Here is a 21,456-nt window from a genome sequence, read left to right as displayed (position 1 = left end):
TAAAAGTCAGGGGTCTCAAAGTCCCTCCTGGAGGGCCGCAATCCAGCCGGGTTTTCAGGATTTCCCCAATGAATATGCATGAGATCTATGTGCATAAACTGCTTTCAATGCATATTCATTGAGAAAATCCTGAAAACCCGACTGGATTGTGGCCCTCAAGGAGGGACTTTGAGATCCCTGTTTTTAAGTAATGGCAAGTAATCAAATATTACATGGCATCTTTATTGACATTGTAATGCAGCATACTTTCCATATTCTGTATTATTTGAATATTTTTATGGCTGCAATTGTCTATTGCCTATGTTTGACTTATTCTTGCCGTATTCCTTCAAGGAGGCAATAAATAAATCTTAATAAATAAATTCTATAATTTGTAATCCATGTGCTAAAGTGCTACATTTAGTCATTCACATTTATGCCTCTGTTGACATGACATAAGTGAACACGTTAAAATGCAGACGCACAAATGCCAACTTGCGACTACATTGCAATGGAATCTGGGCACCTGGATGCTATTAAAGGCTTCGTGATCAGCACACAGCAGTTTGCACAATTCATAGAATTAACTTCGGAGAACTAGCAAATGAAGTACAGATTAAAAACAAAAAACAAAAAAAAACCTCTTGCATGAGAGTTAGTGCAAAGCATATGAACAAGATTTGCCATTCTGGCATCTGCTCTCCTGTGCTGAAAGTTTATTCCAGCTTTCAATAATAGCCTTTTCTTTTTCCTCCCCAACAATTCAGTCCAGCAAAATAATCCTCCATTTTCCCCAAACCTCATGGGAAGCAAGTGGGGAATCATAAGGATACCTGAGGCAGCTTACAGAATACCGATACTCCACCCCTGATAATCCAGATTCAGAAGTTTCAAGTTTCAAGTTTATTAAATTTTGATTTTACGCAATATCCAATATTTCAATGCGTATTACATAATTATAATGTACAATAAAAGCCAGGGATGACAAATACAAATACAAATGAGACAAAATTATACAGACTAATCATTATGTTCTATTAATACAAACTGGAACAAGTAGGTAAAAGGTAGAAATACAATTTATACAATTTATAAAATTAATTAAAACAAAAACAAAAACAAAAAACATTTAAGGTTTGTACATAAGGATAGGGTCAATTTAGAAAAAATATGAAGAAAATTAATTGATAGAAAAAGCTTCAATTATTTTTAAATGATTCAAGGAAAGAGGTAATGTTAGGAATAAATAATCAGTTTAAAAGTAGATAATTTTTAATATGAAGAATGTATAAAGATCCAGATTAATATTAATGATCTTTTGAAAGAAGAGAAAAAAGAGGATTAAGATTAAAAAGCACTTATAGTTTCCATGTTGATGTCCTACTCATTTGATTCATGCAAAAGTCATTATAATATGGAACTACTGTTGTTAGACCTCACGGATGAAATCCTATGCAATGCTGAATTAGGTTTCAATATTTTATGGATCCAGTTAAATTTAACCGCAGCTTTTGATACAATCTCTCACCTGAAACTTCTCCAGAGACTTAGAGAGTTCGGTTTAAATTCCACAGTTCTTCAATGGTTCACTTCTTACTTCACTAACAGAGCCTGTTCGGTTTATTGGAAGCGTTGTGTCAGGTGTTCTGCAAGGATCTTTATTATCACCAACTCTCTTTAACTTGTATCTGGTTCCTTTAGTGAAATTACTACTACTACTACTACTACTAACTTTATTTGTATACCGCAATACCACAAGCAGTTCAGAGCAGTTCACAGAAGAAGAGACTGTACATATACAGTGATGTTACAGTAAATATTGCCAGGTACATTAATAACATATTTCAATTACACTGTAAGACGAGAGTGATTAGGTAAAGTCAGGAATATGTCAGAGATACCACAAGTATTTTGGAGATACAACAAGGCAGGAAGGAGGTTAGAGAAATTTGTCAAAGAGATAGGTTTTAATTGATTTCCTGAAGGATTGGTAGGAGGGAGTATTTGAAATGAGGATGGATAGACATTTATTCCATTTGCCCGCTTGGAATGACAGTGTTCTATCAAGGAATCTCTTGTAGATACAGCCCTTGAGGGAGGGGAAGGCAAACAGATAGGTATTGCGAGTGCAAGTGGTGCCTGCTAGAGTAATGGAACATCAAATTTCACATCTTTGTGGATGATATTCAACTACTTATATTTGTGGATAACAACCAAGAAGAAGTGCTCTCTGACCTTATTAGCAAACTGATTGATCTTAACACTGATTGATGTTAACACAGAAAAATCATCCGCCATGTGGCTATCATGCACTACGTAAACTTCCTGAACAAGCCGGGAAACCCATCCAACTCAAGCACGAACTCTTAACTCTAGGAATGCGTTGTAACTCTGAATTAAGCTTCACTCCGCAAATAAGCCAAGTAGTAAAAATGTGCTTCTAAGACTATTGTGGCAACTAAAACCTGTACTCTGTAAATAATCTAACGAAACTAACTCATGCTTTCATTACTAGTCATTTAGATTATTATAACACATTATTTCTAGGGTCAAGCATAGCCAATCTATCATGCCTACAGCCAATTCAAAACACTGCAGCTAGACTCCTAACATATGCATATATCTGTGACCATATTACTCCAATTCTGTTTAAGTTGCAATGGCTGTCTATAATTAAACGGATTGAATTCAAGCTACTTTGCCTAGTTTTCAAAGCCTGGCATCTTTTACTTCCCGATTACCTCCATAAAAAACGAATCAAATATCAACCCAGTAGAACTCTAAGATCATCATTCCATGACCAATTTGAAATCCCAGGTCCTAAAGTAATAAAACTTCAAGCAACAAGGAAAAGAGCCTTCTCATATGCAGGACCCTGCCTTTGGAATTCTATACTTCATGACTTCATCGAGGGAATATCTTACATCTCTTTCCATAAAATTTTGAAACCTATTCTCTTTCATCTTCATTATGGATCCATCCAAAGTCCATTAATGAATGTCTCTAGCTAAATATTGTATCTGGCGCTAGCCTATCTTAGAAGATAAATTGAGGCATTTGTTCTGTCTATTGGGCTGGAATGAAACTCAGAACTATAAACTGTCTAGAGTTTACTTTAGTTTATTTTTTAATCTTTCTCGTTTTCATGTTATTGATATTTATAAATTTAGATTGTTAGTTTAACTATTTTATCTTTCTTTATAATGTAACTATAATACTCATTTTCTTGGATCCTGAGGGTTTTTATTTCTTTGCCTTCAATGCTCTTTACTTACCAAGAGGGACTTTCTTTTCCTCCCTCATCTAATATAATAAAATGGTAAGCCGCGCATACGCACTTCCTAAGTGTGTGCCGGTTTTCCGTGAGCTGTAGCGTCACATAGGAAGTGCGCATGCACAGCTTACGATTCTTTGAAAGACGCGGCGGTGGCTCCTCTCACGATCCCCGCCTGCGTTGGACTTCCGACGCAGACGGGGATCATGAGAGGAGCCACCGCCACGTTTTTCAACTAAAAAAAACAAAAAAACAAGGTAGATGTCGGCCCGATAGCTGGAGTTCACCGCTGAGTCCGGTGAGGAGTGCTTCCCTCAACAGGAACCGTCGGGTCTAACTCAAATACTCCCGGCAGGTCGGGAGGGGGCGGAGCAGGCTCGCACACCTGGCGGGGACCGGACAGGAACTGGAGATCACCAGACTGGACAGGGGGAGCAGGTAAGAGGGTGCTGCAGTCCAGGAGGAGCAGGGAAGAGGTGATTCTGGACAGGGGGGGAGGTAACAGGAAGGGAGGCCTACTGCTGGATAGGGGAAGCAGGAAAGAGGTGCTGCTAGACGGGGGGGGGGGGGAGAGGGGGGGGAGGGGAGGGGAGGTAAAAGGAAGGGAGAAGGGCTCCTGCAAAGGAGAAGAGCTACTGCTGGATATGGGGAGCTGGAAATGGGGTGATGCTGAACAGGGGGAGATAAAAGGAGAAGGTCTACTGCTATATAGGGGGAGCAGGGAATGGGTGTGGGTGCTGCTGGACAGGGAGGAGGTAAAAGTAAGGGAGAAGGGCTGCTAGCACCCGTTAATGTAACGGGCTAAACAACTAGTATTATATATTTCCGTAATGTTTGTGATGTCTTCTCTTGTATGCTTAATTAGATTAGATTAGACCCAGTTAATTAGATTAGACCCAGTTCAGATCAGTGAAAGGAGCACAATGCCTATATTTAGTATTGTAAACCACTTAATACCTATGTTTAAGCGGTATATCAAATGCAATAAATCCAATCCAATCCCAACCAAACGTTGATATATTGTTCAATTTACTGTAACTTGTGAATCTACTACAGGCAGAGAAAGTACCTGCATGTAACAAATGTAAACCCCTTTAGTTGTACCTCAGAAAGGTGGTATTTCAAATCCATAATTCCTTTTACATATATTCTAAGAGTTACTTTTGGTTCTACCTTATTAGGTAGAAGCCAGTCATTATAACATCAATACTAAGGTTGTCTCTTGAGCACTAGGAAAAGAAGCACTGTGATGTCACATCAGGCTTGGTTACCAGAGATCAGAATTCTGAAAACAAAACAACATGGGAAATAAGGTGGCGCCTGAGCCTAGCTAGAGCCTGCAAGATCTCATACAAAGGTAAGAAGTAGAGAAAGCATTTGGTAAATAGCTTTAATTAACCTTAGATCCCTGTGGGAGCTGGATTGAAAATTTAGATAACTAAGCTTTAGGCCCATCAATCCTATACCATTTTCTCTAGCTTCTGGATATTTTCCAGGTGTGATATAAGTTGTTCCCTTCTTCACTATTTTACTTTAATTATTTCTCATTTAGCAGCTTCTTCTGTGATAGTTGGTTTGCCCCACCCTACTTTGATTTTTGTGGACTAATAGTCTTTTTTAACTTCTTTCAATTATTTTTTTGATTATGTATTGTGTAGAAAGTTCTCTTTGTGAATTTCTTAAAATTCTATATACATTAAAAATAAATAAAAAAGAACCCAGGCCCATTAGCCACTCTAACTACTACATTTATGGTGAAAACCCACCAAAACCCTACTATACTGCCATATAGGTACCACCTGCAGCCATAAGGACTATTGATAGGTGATAGGTGGGTACAGTAAGTTTTAGGGAAATTGTTCATTTTCCCAAAAAAGAATTTGGACATCTATCAGTTTCGAAAATGAATGTTTCCCCACTCTTACATCTTACAGGAAACACCCTTAGTCAGACTTAGGGCTCCTTTTACTAAGCTGTGTTAGGGCATTAACGCGCGGAATAGCGCGTGCTAAATTGCCACGTGCAGTAGACCTTAACACCAGCATTAAGCTGGCATTAGTTCTAGCCGCGTAGCGCGCGGTATAGCGTGCAGTAATATCCTGCGTGCACTAAAAGTGCTAGCGCACCTTAGTAAAAGGAGCCCGTAGACTTCCTATCATAAATGCCCCCTCTACGTGCTTGGTACCTTGCACAATATTATATATTAATAATTCCCTTTCTGACTCATTTAAGATGTACTAGGGGACAAGACTGAGATTCCCTCTTTCACCCTTATTATTCGATATTGCATTGGAACCATTGTTATTAGCTATTAGAGAAGATAGAAATATTGAAGATATAACCTGGAATGTCTAACAGCTATAAATTATCTGCATATGTGGATGATTTCTATAGCACAACAAAGAAAAATGGGGAGACCCAATGATCCACAGTGAAAACAATCCACCGATGAAAACAAAAACAAAAACTGCGGATACAGATGTTCTGGAGATAATTTATTAAACACTGACATATAAAACCATAAAATTCAATTTAAAAAGTACAATGATAAAAAATACTGTGATAAAAATCCAACCGGACCCTACACGGTCGTGTTTCGGTGAACACGCCTTCCTCAGGGGTCCAATGGTTTGCAAACTCACATATAAAGAATTGAACTGAAAACAGTCTATTGTCTTTAAACATGTGAGCAAAGAACACTGCAGATAAGCTGAAGTAGCAAAAAAATGCTAAGGCCCTTAGACTGTTTTCAGTCCAATTCTTTATATGTGAGTTTGCAAACCATTGGACCCCTGAGGAAGGCATGTTCGCCGAAACACGAACTGTGTAGGGTCCAGTTGGATTTATATCACAGTATTTTTTATCATTGTACTTTTTTAATTGAAATTTCATAGTTTTATATGTCAGTGTTTAATAAATTATCTCCAGAACATCTGTATCCACAGTTTTTGGTTTTGTTTTCATCGGATGATTTCTATAGTACATGACTAATCCAGAGACATTAACGTATATATTTAGTAAATTCTTTGAATATAAAATTAACTGAAATAAATCAGAAATTCTTTAAAGAATAATGAAAAACACTTGCTGTGCTAAAAGGTCTTTCTACTAAATAATTTCCCAAGTTCCACTCTTGATGGGGTAGAATTGCTACTGTCATGATGACCATAGTTCCAGTAATGTTTTACAATAGAAGCATGTTTCTCTAAATCCTTTCTTCTCTAAATCCTTTTGTAAAGAAATTGATATAATTTTAATATTAAATTTTATTTGGCAATCTAAAACACCTAGAACAGAGCTAAAGAAGCTACAGAATGGTAAGGATTTGAGTGGAATCAATCTTCCCAATATTTGCAATCATCATAGAGCACTCATTCTTAAACAACTGGCTAATTTTGGAATGTAGCCTAGTGCACCCATTGCTAGTCTTTACAAAAAAGGTTTTAATCCTTCCCCTAGCTACTGAAAAGCTTTCTGTGCTGCAAGTGGGGATTTATTGGCTAGGTCATTTGTTCCCAGGTGGATAACAACCTTAATGTTAGAATTCTTAGTTTCTTCCCTAATTATAATCAGTGTGTTCCAAGTTTAATCCCTCTGATGATGGAATCCCCTTGAAGCAATAATTTTCTGGTTTGAGCTATTTTATTGGTGCTTTAGGTGTGCTTTTCTTCTCACGTTACCTTCACTGGTTCCAATTCCAGTTCCACCTCAGTTCATTTTTTTAATGGAACAAAGGAATTTTGTAGGGGTAACAATTGTGGTGGTAGATGTTTATATATTACATGTCTCAGTCTACCTGAGCCTACTGTGATCTCTTTGTTCCTGGGTTGTTTTATTCTTTGAGGCAGTGGTGGTAAATTGGTATGATTCTGTGGAGTGATGGAAGCTGCTTTAATTGCATCCAATTCCTGCTTAAGTTTATGGCGCTCCTCTTTAATGCTAGCAATAATAATTAAACTACATCACTTTTCGATTGTAAGCTCTTTCGAGCAGGGACTGTCTTCTTTGTGACTCTATACAGCACTGTGTACATCTGGTAGTGCTATAGAAATAATTTATAGTAGTAGTAATACGCATGTGAACTTTAAAAAAAATGTGACCTAGTTTATTGAACCTGGTAAATGTTTGAGAGTTTATCAAATTCTTCACTGGTATTTTTTTTAAATTATTAAACATGGATGCAACAAAATTATTGAATTGAGCAGATGTGCTCTTTTCACAAAGTCCAATCTGAGCACATGACAAATCAAGTGAAAATTTCTTTAAATTAATCCCCTTATTTTCAAACTTCTGTTACTCTATCTTATCTATCTATATGTTCCATCTTCACTTATACCCTATGCTGTCTAGTAAAATGTTTTATTATGTATTGTGTTGACATAGTAATGTAGCATACTATGCCATTCTTGTATTGTTATTTGCAGAAATATGAAATTAGGCCATTTACTGGCAGTGCTAAACTTGGCCTTAGTAAGTAGGAAAGAGCTGCACTGCTTAGTAAGAAGACCCCTTAGTTTGCACTGTTATTGTAAGGTATAGTAAGGGACCATATACAAATTCCAAAAGAGAAAGAATAGTTTAATATTTTAGCTTTTATTATACTTAGGGCTCCTTTTACAAAGGTGCGCTAGCGTTTTTAGCGCACGCACCAGATTAGCACACGCTATAGCGCACGCTACTCGAAAAACTACTGCCTGCTCAAGAGGAGGTGGTAGCGGCTAGCACACGCTAAAACCGCTAGTGCGCCTTTGTAAAAGGAGCCCTAAATATCTTTGACTGTGAGCTGAGATGGCAATAAAAATAATAAAAATAATAATAATGATGAAACATCAAAATAACAACACTCCCCACCTTTACTATGAGCATCACAGCATTTAGCACTCTGGGCTGCGATAGATTCCTCTACCATGGCTTAGTAAAAGAAAAAAATATTTAAGCATCTCTTCAGAGGAAAAGCTTTTCTGGTATACTATGCATCTGAAGAAGAAGCAGATATGCAGTTGATACATTTTGATATATACCTCTTCACTGAAAAAATAAATGCATACATTTACATCATGCAAAATTAACTTTACAGAACAATGCACTTGAAAATAATTCTTTCCCCCCCCCCCCCACCAAGATGAAAGGAATTGAAACAAATTTAGACTTACCCCTTGTTCAAATATTGTGGACACTTTGGACACCTATAAATGCCCAACCAAAATTAGGGGAGAAAAACCCCTACAGTCATAGAAGGATATAAACAGGGATGTTTGCTGGATATGACAGCACTCAGGAAGGGATAGTCCATCAATAACACTGTTCAGAGTTGCAAGGTAGGATGTCTGAGGTTGATGGTCTGAGGCTGCATGGCATATTCTTTAGAATGCGGTCCTTAATTTTACCTTGTCTTCAAGTTTCAAGATTCAAGTTTATTTAAAACTAATCTTTAAGCCCATTACATTAACAGGTGCTAGAGACTCCTCTTCCTGAATAAAGTTATTTATTTATTTATTTTTTCCATTTTAGGCTTCCTCTCACCTTTCGCTTTTTCAACCCCCTTGCATTTCCCTTTGCACGGTCTCCCTCGTGCTGTGATCTTGCTTCGTCCGCTCCTTCTCCTGCGCGGGCCACCGGAACAGAGAGGACGGGGCGGAGGGGGCTGCCGGCCGGGGCCGGCGGAGAGGAGCTAGGCGGCTGGAGGAGCAGCAGCAGCCACTGCCGATTGCAGCCTCCGTCCCGCCTTCGCCTACCTGGATTTGCTTTTTTTTCTTATAGTTTTCTTCACCGATCCTTATGTTTCTCGCATTGCATCGGGAAGGTGGAGAGTGGCCTGCAAGGTTCGCTACAGCGGCTGGCGAACCTCAGCAGGCCGCTTTGAAGAGGACCGGCAGCGGGAGGGAGGAGTCGCTGGCACACGCGCCTCCAGCTAGCGCAGGCGCCGTGAGGACTGGCACAGAAGCACACCTCACGCCACCAGGACTCAAGGACTTTCGACAGCGCATGCGCGCTCTAGGGTTTTATTATTATAGATATTTGATTTGATCGCAAAATCCAAATCCAATGCGATTTACACTTAGGGTTCTTTTTACGAAGCTGCGTTTGCAGCTTAACACACGTAATAGCGCGCACTAATTTGCCGGCCGCGCAAGCCACTACCGCCTCCTATTGAGCAGGCGGTAGTTTTTTGGCTAGTACGGGGGTTAGCGCGCGCTAAAAAGTTGCGTGCGATAAAAAAGAAGCCCTTAGTTATAAAATTGGGTTTAAAAAACCCAAAAAAGTCATAATAATTAAACTAACAAAACAATACATGTGAAAAAGGGAGGGGAAAAAAATTAAAGGATTAAATACAATTTGTAAACAAATAAAAGGGTTAGGTAATGAAACAAAAGATTGGGGGAGGTTACCCAGTTAATTTTTGCTTACCAGCATTACTAGTCCGCCTTAAAGTATCCTTTGAAATGATTTAGTTAAAAGCATCCTTAAAAAGCCAGCTTTTAAGAAGACTTTTAAACTTACTAAGTAATTTTTCTTCTCTTATATTGATTGGGAACGAGTTCCAAATTTGAGGGGCTGTAACAGAGAAAATCGCGTCCCTTCTTGAATAAATGAATTTTAGTGAAGGGACTAATAGTAAAGATTTTTCTTCGGATCTTGCCTACCTTTTCCGGTGGACCTGGTGGTAAATTTTTAACTGAATAACCACAGTACAGTAGTCTGATCTAGTTCTGTAAAATAATTGAATTGGACCTCAATTTATGTCTAGGAAACATTTCACTTTCTTGAGGTTCTTCATGCCTTCCTGTGTTACTCCTGTTGTTATCTGTTTTACTATTGCTTGTATATGGAGCTTAAGTTGATTTGTATGTAATCTGTAAACCACTTAGTCAATATGCGGTATATGTATTTTTAAATAAATAAATGTGCTTCGTGTAGCTCGTAAATATTTGCTTCTTCTAGCTATCATTCATTATGTGATCATCTTGTAAACAGTGACTCCTTACAACACAGGTGTCAAAGTCGGTCCTCGAGGGCCAGAATCCAGTCGGGTTTTCAGGATTTCCCCAATGAATCTGCATGAGATCTATTTGCATGCACTGCTTTCAATGCATATTCATTGGGGAAATCCAGAAAACCCGACTGGATTCCGGTCCTCGAGGAGGGACTTTGACACCCCTGCCTTACAATGATTCCTCTAAGTCAGGGGTGTCCAATGTCGGTCCTCGAGGGCCGCAATCCAGTCGGGTTTTCAGGATTTCCCCAATGAATATGCATTGAAAGCAGTGCATGCAAATAGATCTCATGCATATTCATTGGGGAAATCCTGAAAACCCGACTGGATTGCGGCCCTCGAGGACCGACATTGGACACCCTTGCTCTAAGTTATCTAGAAGTTCTCTAACCTCATTCCTACTTGCGATGCTTCAATATCATGTTTTCAATGTCCCGCAGAACTTGCTTGTCCTTTGCTTTTGAATATGTGATATTGAAACCGCCCCACCACTGGCAGGAATGTAGACAGAGAATTCCTATGCAGCTTAGAGGAAACATTGATTCTGTAAGCCCTCTGGGCAGGCACATTTTAAATTGGGCTCCCTCAGATTCTATAAAAGTGCCAAAAGTTAGGAACCCAATTACACATCCACATATAGAACGGTGTCCAGGGCAGGATTAATTAGTCGAGGGCCCCTAGGCACACAAGTACACTGGGCCCCCTGCCCCGCCTCACCCCACCATGCGCCCAGGTGGAAACAGGAAGCTGCGTCAGAGGGAAGCTTTGGGCAAGCAGCAACACTTGCACAATTACAGTTCCTGTTGCCTTTCTTACCCGCGTTGCTTGCCTGTCTTACTTTCCGTCGATGGGGTGGGGCCCGTGTTGCCGATCGATGCTGGAGGGGCCCATCGATGATTGGAAAAACCAATGTTGATGCCTTCCTTCATCGGGCCCCCCTGACCATTTCAGGCATGTGCCTACTTGGCCTATTGGTTAATTCTGCCCTGACAGCATTAGTTACGTGTTGTCACAGGGAAGCCCCTGTGACTGTAAAGGAAGCCCTGCAGTGTCCAGAAACAGGGATTAAAAATAAAGAGACAACACCAGACTCTACACTTTCTCCACCTAAGCCCATAACTAGAGCACCGCAGGACAAGAAATTTCCTTTAAGCAGTAGCCCGGTGGTAGTTAAAACACTAAAGTCCTGTTCATCTTTCTCTAAGAATGTAGTAGCAGGGAAGTATGAGGGACTACAAGTTACAGCATGCCATAGTCAGGGGAAAACAAAGTCCAGGGCTGGAACAGCTACTGCAACCAGCCCAGCTGAAACAGGTTCTAGTCAGCAGAGAAAGCTCCAGAATGCTGCTATAGAACTAATCCTGGCAGGGTGGGAGAAAAGGGAGTGACTCACAAGCAGCAGAGATACTCCCAGACTTCCAGACCTTCTCTGACCTCAGAGGAAGGTAGAATTCTCCAGCCTATGTAGAACTTGTTAATGATTTTGAAGATGTTGTCGGAGTGATCGGAGTGAGAGGGGTGGAGAGTTGACCTCATATGAAATGGAGTCTGAGTTTGCTGAGCTGCCCAGTATGGAAGACATGGAGCTAGGTTAAAGGCTCACATAAAGGGTGCTTATTGAAGGAAGAAAGGAAAAGGAAATCCTAAAAGCATTGTTGCCTGCAATTCCAAGGATAGAGCACAGAATTGCAGGAATTGCTTGTGTGATATTTGTAGCAAGGCTATAGGCAGCCGTGCAGTGACTTATTCTTTTACTGTATAATTTTAGTACCATTTAGAGTATTGTATTTCTACTCATTGATTATATAATGTTAGTAATGTATGTGAACCGCCTAGAACTTTGCGGTAGGGCTGTATACAAATAAATTATTATTATTATAGGCCAGAAGCCATTTTGTGTGTGGGGTTTTTATACTGCTATAAAGAAGTTTGCTTTCCAGACAGCGTTTGCTGGTGACACTGCATTTTAACAAAAGTCTCTTTGCTGGTTTACATCCTGTTGGGATCTCTGGGTGGGGATATAAAGAATTGGATCTGTAAGGGTATAGGCATGGATCCCATGGCTTGGAGTAGTTGATCTGGTGTTTTCTCCCAAGGAATTGCCTCAATGAAACAAACTGCTAACTTTTATACAGAATGACATTTTTTTTCTTTTTCCTAGTGTGCTTTTGAATTATGTGTGGAGAGCTTAAGAGTGCACTATAATGTGGAAGTTGTTGGAGTAGCTTGTCTGTGTTGTTTGCTTTTGCACCATATTCTGCCATTTTTGGATGTCTGAACATTATATCATCATGGGCAGTGAATAAAAGTCTACTTTGACTGTTTTGGAAGCCTGGATTTTCCTTTATTGCATGCCGTAAACTACCAACCATATCTCGCCTTCCGCTCGGCCGAGGTCTGTGTGCCAGGCTAGGCCTCTGGCTCATCTGAGTCGGACCACGCCCGGCCACAGTGTGTAACATAATTAGCTAAACTCCCCCCACCCCCGTTTATCAAGCCACACTGACAAGCAGCAAAAGCTAAATGCTGAGCTGCCTATAGGATTATAACGAGTGACTCAGCATTTAGCTTATACTGCTTGGCAGCATGACTTGATAAAAGGGGGGGGGGGAGGGAGGAGCTAATTGGCATTACATTACAATCTAAAGCACCCCAATTCATAGAAAAGTATCTCATTTTTTATGAACCTTCTCATGCCCTGAGATCTACTTACCTTGGCCTACTAATGATTCCATCTTTAGGAATAATTGGCATCAAACGGCATAACATCTTCTCTGTAGTTGCCCCTCAGCTCTGGAACACCCTACCAGTACTTATTCGCAACAAAAAAAATCTCGATCAATTTAAGGGCCTCCTGAAAAGTCATCTATTTAAGGAAGCATTCATCCCTTAAGCCTAGGTTTTTCTGATCAAATTTTTAGAATCTCCCTTAAAGCATAGGTTGCCTTTCTTGATGCTTAGAATTCCTCTTCTTTTTATCATTTTCCGCATCACAATTCCTCCCATTTTTTTCCCTTGTCTCTCTTTCCTATTTAAAATTGTATTTCAATTAACCATTCGTGTCATGTTTGTCCGTTTGTTTATAGTATGGTCTATATTTTTCTTAATTCTTTTTTTTTTAAATGGAAAAATCTTTTTTTTTTGTCTGTCCTCTCCCCTGATTTTAATTATAACTTGCTTAGTAGTTTTGATAAGCGAAAGTATCAAATTTTTAATAAAAACTTGAAACTTGAAAACATTGAAGCTAAATACCAATAACTGATATTAACAAGCACTAAGAACATAAGAACATAAGAATTGCCTCTGCCGGGTCAGACCAGGGGTCCATCGTGCCCGGAAGTCCGCTCCCGCGGCGGCCCCCCAGGTCTATGACCTGAAAGTGTTCCCTACCTAACCTAAAATATCCATACCCTATTCGCTCAATGTCCTGTAAGGTAAACCTCTATTTGTACCCTGTAATCCCCTTCGCTTCCAGGAAGTCATCCAGTCCCTTTTTGAACCCCAGAATTGTACTCTGTCTTATCACCTCTCCGGGAAGCGCATTCCAGGTGTCCACCACCCTCTGAGTGAAGAAGAACTTCCTTGCATTCGTTATGAATCTGTCTCCTCTCAGTTTTTCTGAATGACCTCTTGTTTTAGTTGTCCCTGCTAGTCTAAAGAATCTGTCCCTCTCCACCTTCTCTATGCCTTTCATGATTTTATAAGTCTCTATCATGTCCCCTCTCAGTCTCCGCTTCTCCAGGGTAAAGAGCCCCAGCCTGTCTAACCGTTCGGCATATGAAAGGTTCTCCATACCCTTTATCATTCTCGTTGCCCTCCTCTGGACCCTCTCGAGTATTGCCATGTCCTTCTTGAGGTATGGCGACCAGAATTGGATGCAGTATTCCAGATGTGGGCGCACCATTGCTCGATATAGTGGTAGGATAACTTCCTTCGTTCTGGTAGTGATACCTTTCTTGATAATGCCCAACATTCTGTTCGCTTTTTTTGAGGCCGCTGCACATTGCGCCGCCGGCTTCATTGTGTTATCCACCAATACCCCCAGATCTTTTTCTTGGCTGCCTTCCCCGAGTACCCTCCCTCCCATCACGTAGCTGTACATGGAGTTCCCCTTCCCTATGTGCAAGACCTTACATTTCTCCACATTGAAGCTCATCTGCCATTTTTTTGCCCACTCACTCAGTTTGTTCAGGTCGCTCTGCAGTTCTTTGCATTCCTCAACAGTTCTGACCCTGCTGGAGAGTTTTGTGTCATCCGCAAACTTGATAGTTGGCAATAATTAGGAGTTGCATGTATAAAGGACCCGTTCTGCAAATTGAGCACCCAACTTCTCTCATGTGCAGCAACAAAGAGGGTGTGGCCTAGGGAGGGGCATGGATGTGTCATGGGCATTCCCGGGATTTAGGTGTAGCTGTATATTTGCATGTCTAGGTTGGCAAGTGTAAATACTCATGTTCAAAGTTAGGCATGAAGGCCCCGATTCTATCAATGATGCCTAAAACATAGACGTGAAGGAATGTGGCACATAGTTAGGCGCTGTTTACAGAATCGCACCTAGTGTCGCTTAAATTGGACTTAGGCTCCAGAAGGCATCAAAATCTTATTTGTCCCCTATTCATGCCAGGGTTTTTTTGGCCTAAATACCGGTGCCTAAGTCCAATTTAGGCTCTGAGATGCAAAACAAGCCCAAGATCTGCCTATGACCTGCCCTTAACCATGCCCGCTTTCTAGTAAGTATCTTGGACTAGGCGCCTACCTGGACGTCATAGGCACCTACTGAGTTAGGTGCCTACCATCCAATTAATTTTTGTCAGTTATGAGCTCATAATTGCTCATTATGTTTTGATTAAGGTAATAAAAAAAATTAAGCACCTATATCAGCTATATGCACCAATCTACAGTAGGTGCTTAACTTTAGGAATCTGGGCCAAAATATGTGTTGAGCTAGTATTCTGTAAAGGTTGTTCCAAACAGAACACCCTTTACAGAAAATTAGCTTAACATGGATCAAAGGTTGTTCCAAACAAAACGCCCTATACAGAAAATTAGCTTAACACGGATCAAAGGTTGTTCCAAACAGAACGCCCTATACAGAAAATTAGCTTAACACGGATCAAAGGTTGTTCCAAACAGAACGCCCTATACAGAAAATTAGCTTAACACGGATCAAAGGTTGTTCCAAACAGAACGCCCTTTACAGAAAATTAGCTTAACATGGATCATCCAAGCACCTACGTTTGGGCCTCATTTGCTGAATTCCTCCCGCTGTCTTTTATACGTGTCTGGGTATACCAATAGAAATTTTTATTTTATTTTACAATTATTTTATGGGACATTTCTCCTTTCTCTTATATACACGAAAAAACTTTATTTCCTTCTGCTGAGGGGGAACAAAAAACAACAATCAAAAAGTAGTGGAGGAAAAGGCCTCACAACCATTCAAGGGACTCATCAAACAATACAAGGCTGCCCATAAGCCCTTGGTTCATCATTAGCCAGAAAAAAAACTCCACTAACATAAATTGCAATTATTGTTCCCTCCAACAACTGGAGTGGCAAAATAGAAATGTCCCAAAAACTTTTAGAGGTGTCAGAGCAACAGGAGAAGGCAAACACTGAAAAAATATAGCAGTCCCACTATATCAAACCTTACAGCGTGGAAAAATACAATGAAAATGTCCAAGGAGGAACAAAAGTACCTATCTCAATCCACACAAGAAGGCAAAATCCAGTAATAAATGTCCATTCCACATGAGCAAACGTTCCGCACAATTCAAAAGTGCAGAGAATATGCGATTACAAATCCCTACGGGAGTACCGCATTTTGCCTGCACGTCTTCAAGGGTTAAGGCAAAAAAAAAACCCCACATCTCAAAATGCTGCTAACATTTCTCCGTTCCCCTTCTCAATCATTTTAGCTGTTCAAAATCAGACCTCTTTTATAAGTTTGAAGTTTCCTTCTTGAATCTCACAAATATTGTGGACCCTTTGAACACCTATTAATGCCCAACCAAAATTAGGGAAAAAAACACCCCTCTACAGTCACAGAGGAGAAACATGGGATGCCTTTCTATTTGTGAGACACACACATGCAAAATTCAGCAACATCTTTTTAAAAGGGTGCCGACAATAAATCTAGACCTTTATCATTAAGAACTCAATATAATTCTGTCTTAGAGGAGGAAACTGCACATGTAATGTGGTCAGGTTACAGCTTTCACGTCACAAAGAAGCAGGAAGTAATCAAAAGATACATAATAACAACAGGGCTTTGCTGCCTGGGAGCTTTAACTCATCGAGGCTAAAATGCTCTGTCATATCATTACAGCACAGTCCCAGGAGATGAAATCAGAGATGTACTAGGAGCAGTGCGGGTAGCTGACATCCTCCCGGCACAGTAAATGAGGCAAGGGTTAAAGATGCAATGTTCTCAATCTTACATTCTGTGCAGGTAGTACCTTCATTACAAATAAAACTACTATAAAAATAAGATGACACCAGTGACTATTTTTGAGACGGTTGGCCTTATTCCGCGGAAGCTGTCTGAGGGTCTTGTGCTGGAGCTCTGCTGAAAAATTGAACCGGCTTGCCAAATATCTTAATGACTTTTCCTCTCAGCAGTTGGTAATGGTGAAATGTTATTCTGGTAACCATAATGCCTCTCATAAAACAATTGCATACAATACGTGTCTCTATTTTAGTGAGCGCTTCTGTCAAGGCTGCAACCATTTAACATTTCACAGCAAACTGCTTACCAGTCTTTCAAGTATAATATTGCAGAAACCGTGAAGAAATGGGTGATTAAAAACATTCACCAAGAGTGGACCATTTAGTACTGGCTCAGGCTGCAAAAATAACCTGTCACAACATATGTAATGACAATTCTAGGTGGTCATTTAATTTTATGATCTCAATTCTCACATATATTGCTAGCATAAATATGGTGAAGGAAGGTCTGCTGGGTGTTGTAAAATCCACGAAACCTCAATGGGTTCAAATGGACATCTTATATAATTATCGCTATAAAATTTCTTGACATTGCATTTTGGTGTGTGCGGCGACCAGAAAATGATTTCCAAAACAATAGGACTTAACAGGAAAAACACAGATTTTAAACATGTGTTCTTGTGTTTACATCCATTTATATTACCTCACTTGCTCTTACTTATTAAGCAGGCAGCTTAATCAAGTAAAGAATTTTTCATTATCATAGGAGATTAATTTTGAATCTAAAGCAAGATTTTTATTTTATTTTATAGAATTATGTCTTCCAGGCAGATATGAGAGGCCTTGTGGGCTTAAAAAGGGCAGGGGAAAAATGAGTTGTAGTTAAAATTTAAAAATGCACAATGAAATTTGAGTTAAAATGTTTAAAATGCTATATATTTTAGAATCTTTATGGATAGTTCTCTTTTTTTTTTTTTTTTTTAACTCTATGATAAACCTTAATTTTATGAATGGTATAATCGATGGGAGATCCTTATATATGCCCTAGTTTGCCTTTGCAGCAAGCAAATAGGATATATGTTATTGTGCTCCATCAATGCACACAATTGCCAAATGTGGCACATTGACAGCTGGAGTTTCCCACACAATCTTGGTGAGTACATTTATAATTAAATATGCAGATTTATATTAATAATTCATTTTAATGAGGTAGCTGTAAACCTACGAATAAAAGGTTGCTATATTTAGGCCCTGATTTTAGATGGGTCCCCAAGTGTAAATAACAGAGCTAGCCAGACACATATAAAGGCTATTTTAGAAAGCTGCCAGTTAAATATGCTGATTCACGCCATGCTAAATGGCATCGGGGTATGGTGAAGGCATGAAGAAAGAGTGGTGAGGGAGGAGTGACAATACAAATATGCTTTTTTCATGTGTAAAGATGGAGACTGGCACCAAGAGCTGAACCCCCCAGGTACCTTTACTATCCCCTTCCTCCGGCACCACTGGAAAAATCACAACCCCTATTGGCACCATCAATATTCCTCCCCTGATATCAAGAAATAAACTCCCCCCACAAGCAGCAAATACCACTCTTACAACTGGCACCATCAAGACCCTCAGTGAGCCTGAGGCATCTCCCCCCCCTGCCCCCAGTCCCTATTCCCACCCTCTGATTCCTCTACCTGGCTTTTACTGGGATTATAAAGATCCATTTAGTCATCCAAAAATCCAATTTAGTCATATTCATGGTCTAGTGGGTATGGTTATATCATCTCTTGTTCTAAAGTTAGACACCTGATTTAATTAGTAAAATTGACTTTAATAATGAGTTTTAACAAGCTCATAATTGGAAAAAAAAAAATCCTGAAAACAAAATTTAAGAGATAGGTGCCTATCTTCTTAGATGTGATTCTATAAAAGATAGGCACCTATCGACACCTAACACCAAAGAGGGTGTGTTTAGGGAAGGAGAAAGACTTAGGCGCCACTAGGCACAATTCTCTAAAGGACTTAGGCCTAGACCTTTAAAACCTTGGCCTACATTACAGATGCCTAGATTTTAAGTTAGGGACTGCTAAGCGTGATTCCGTAATGGGTGCCTAAGTGTGATTGACATGCAATAGGCACCTAACTTTAGGGGCCTATATTTTTTAGCTGCCAATAACAGAATCTGGCCCATACAGTATATGTTAGGTATAAGCAGCCTTCCTACTTTACAGTAGAGCTGGTATTTGTGCAACTAAGACCTAGAGATATGCCTAACTTTGTGCTCCATCCAGATCTAATCTAATCTAACCTAGTATTTCTGAGTCGTGCTATACCTACCTAAACAGGTTCAAGGAGGAGAGGTTTAGAACAAACGCCAGGAAGTTCTTTTTCACACAGAGGGTGGTGGATACATGGAACGCGCTACCAGAGGATGTGATAAACAGGAGCACGCTACAGAGGTTCAAAGAAGCTTTGGATAGGTACTTGGAAGACAAAGGGATTGAGGGGTACAGATAAGAGTGGAGGTAGATTATAGGGATGGGATTAGAGGTAAGTTACAAAATTAATCAGGGACCACTGTTCAGGCACTAGGCCTGATGGGCCGCCGTGGGAGCGGACCGCTGAGCAAAATGGACCTCTGGTCTGACTCAGCGAGGGCAACTTCTTATGTTCTTAAGGAGGAATTATAGAATGTATATGTTACATTATAGCTGTTCGAGAAGGGGAGAGTTATGAATGGAGTATGAAGGGAGAATAGAGGTTCTGTGATTGTACTGGGATAACACGAGTGATTTAGTGACATTAGGGGCTCCTTTTATCAAGGCGCGCTATGGGGGTTAGCGCGTTGGACATTTCATCACACGCTAACCCCCGCGGCAAGCCTAAAAACTAACGCCTCGTCAGTGGAGGCGTTAGCGACTAGCGTGGAAGGTGGTTGAACGCGCGGTATTCCACGCGTTAACTGCCTACCGCACCTTGATAAAAGGAGCCCTAGGTATTTCAAGTTAGTTGTTTATGGTGTGTATGCTTTCAAAGAAAAGAGTTTTTAATTTTTTCAGAATCTGTTGTAGAATGTTTCCATCCTGTTGTCAGTTGGGAGGTTGATCCAGGTCTTGGTGCCAAGATAAGTGAAGAGCAAGTCAAATGTGCATTTGTATTTGACCCCTTTGGGAGATGAAAGGAATAGATGAGCGATTCTAGTTTTCTGGTTGATGTTGACCAGGATTTGATGAATAAGTTTAAGAGTGGTTCAGCGGTTTTTGCATATAGGATTTGGAAGATTATGCATAATAGTTTGAAGATGATGCGAGTTTTGACGGGTAACCAGTGTAAGTTTTTTTATAGTAAGGTGGGAGGGAGACATATTTTTAAAATTTGAATATTAATCTGATCACCGTGTTTTGAATAATTTGTAGTTTGTTCAGGAGAGTAGAGTTTAGACCCACAGGAGCCTACTAAAATGGGCACCTAATCACGTCTACAGACGCGCTTAATGGAGCCTAAGGCCAAAGTAGGCATGGTTTATGCCAGAAATGGCCTTAGGCACCACTAGGCACTTCTGCAGACACAATTCTTGGCAAACATAGGTGCCGGTAATATAGACCTGCGAAACCTTGGCCAATATTACCAGCGCCTGTGTTAGACGTAAGCCGTGATTCTCTTAACGGTACCTACATATGATTGACATTTGGCTGGTGCCATTTTTGGAGTCACCGGACGATGTAGGCACCATTACTAGAATCTAGTCCTAACAGAACTAGTGCACACAAATACCAACAGAATGAGCACACACTAACCCCGGCATATTGTAAAAAGCACTAAAAACTGCATGCACAAATTTGGGTGTGTTTCCAGTTTGCACATACAATTTAATTGAATAATGAGCCAATTAGTGCTGATAACTGCAAGTGTTGGTGTTAATTGGAATTGATTAAAAAAAACTGTCAAGTGCAATTCCAAAAAGAGGGCAATGGGAGGGTCATGGGTGGCATTCCTGCAATTTATGCATCGGTGGCATTCCTGCAATTTATGTATGTAGTTATAGAATAGGAGGGGAGGATCCATGCCTAATTTAGGTGTGAAGATATTTACCACAATTTAGTTGAGCGTAAATGACCGCACCTAAAGTTAGGCGCGGTCCCCTGTGCTAAGCACTATTCTATGCGCAAGCGCCTAACTTTGAATGCTATTTATAAAATATCAACATGATTTTGTAGGCACCATTTATAGAATCTAGGTATAAAATAGTGTGCTTAGCATATAGCATACACTAATTCTATTAGTGCATATAAAGCTTTTGTAAATGGGCCCTCAGTGAGCAAGCTACATTACTAAGTCCCTTCTTAACTGAATATTTGTGAAATCTATGATTCAAAATTGAACATGTGAATGATTAGATAATCTGGCAAGAAGGTAAGTTTCAAGTTTATTAAAAATTTTCATTAAAGCAAATCATAGATTCTAAGGGTTTTGCAAATTATATTTAAAAAGGGAGACATAATAGACAAACATCCATTTAACAATACTAGACCAACAAAAACATTAGGAAAGTTGGGAGAACTACAATTTAAAAGTAAAGAATACATAAAAGGAAGACCACAATAGGGAGGAGTGGCAATCAGGAACTATAACCAGGGATTCTAATATAACTATAAATATGCCTGAATTATGCTTTAAAAAATATTACATCTGTAGTTGAATAGTAAAGGAGCAATATAATTTTCCAGAACTTACCTGGTTGGTGCAACTGTAAAATGGTCTCTATAATTTA

The sequence above is a fragment of the Geotrypetes seraphini genome, chromosome 9, assembly GCF_902459505.1.
Source record: "Geotrypetes seraphini chromosome 9, aGeoSer1.1, whole genome shotgun sequence".
In the NCBI taxonomy this organism is placed as follows: domain Eukaryota; kingdom Metazoa; phylum Chordata; class Amphibia; order Gymnophiona; family Dermophiidae; genus Geotrypetes; species Geotrypetes seraphini.
Note: the sequence above shows the minus strand (reverse complement) of the source record.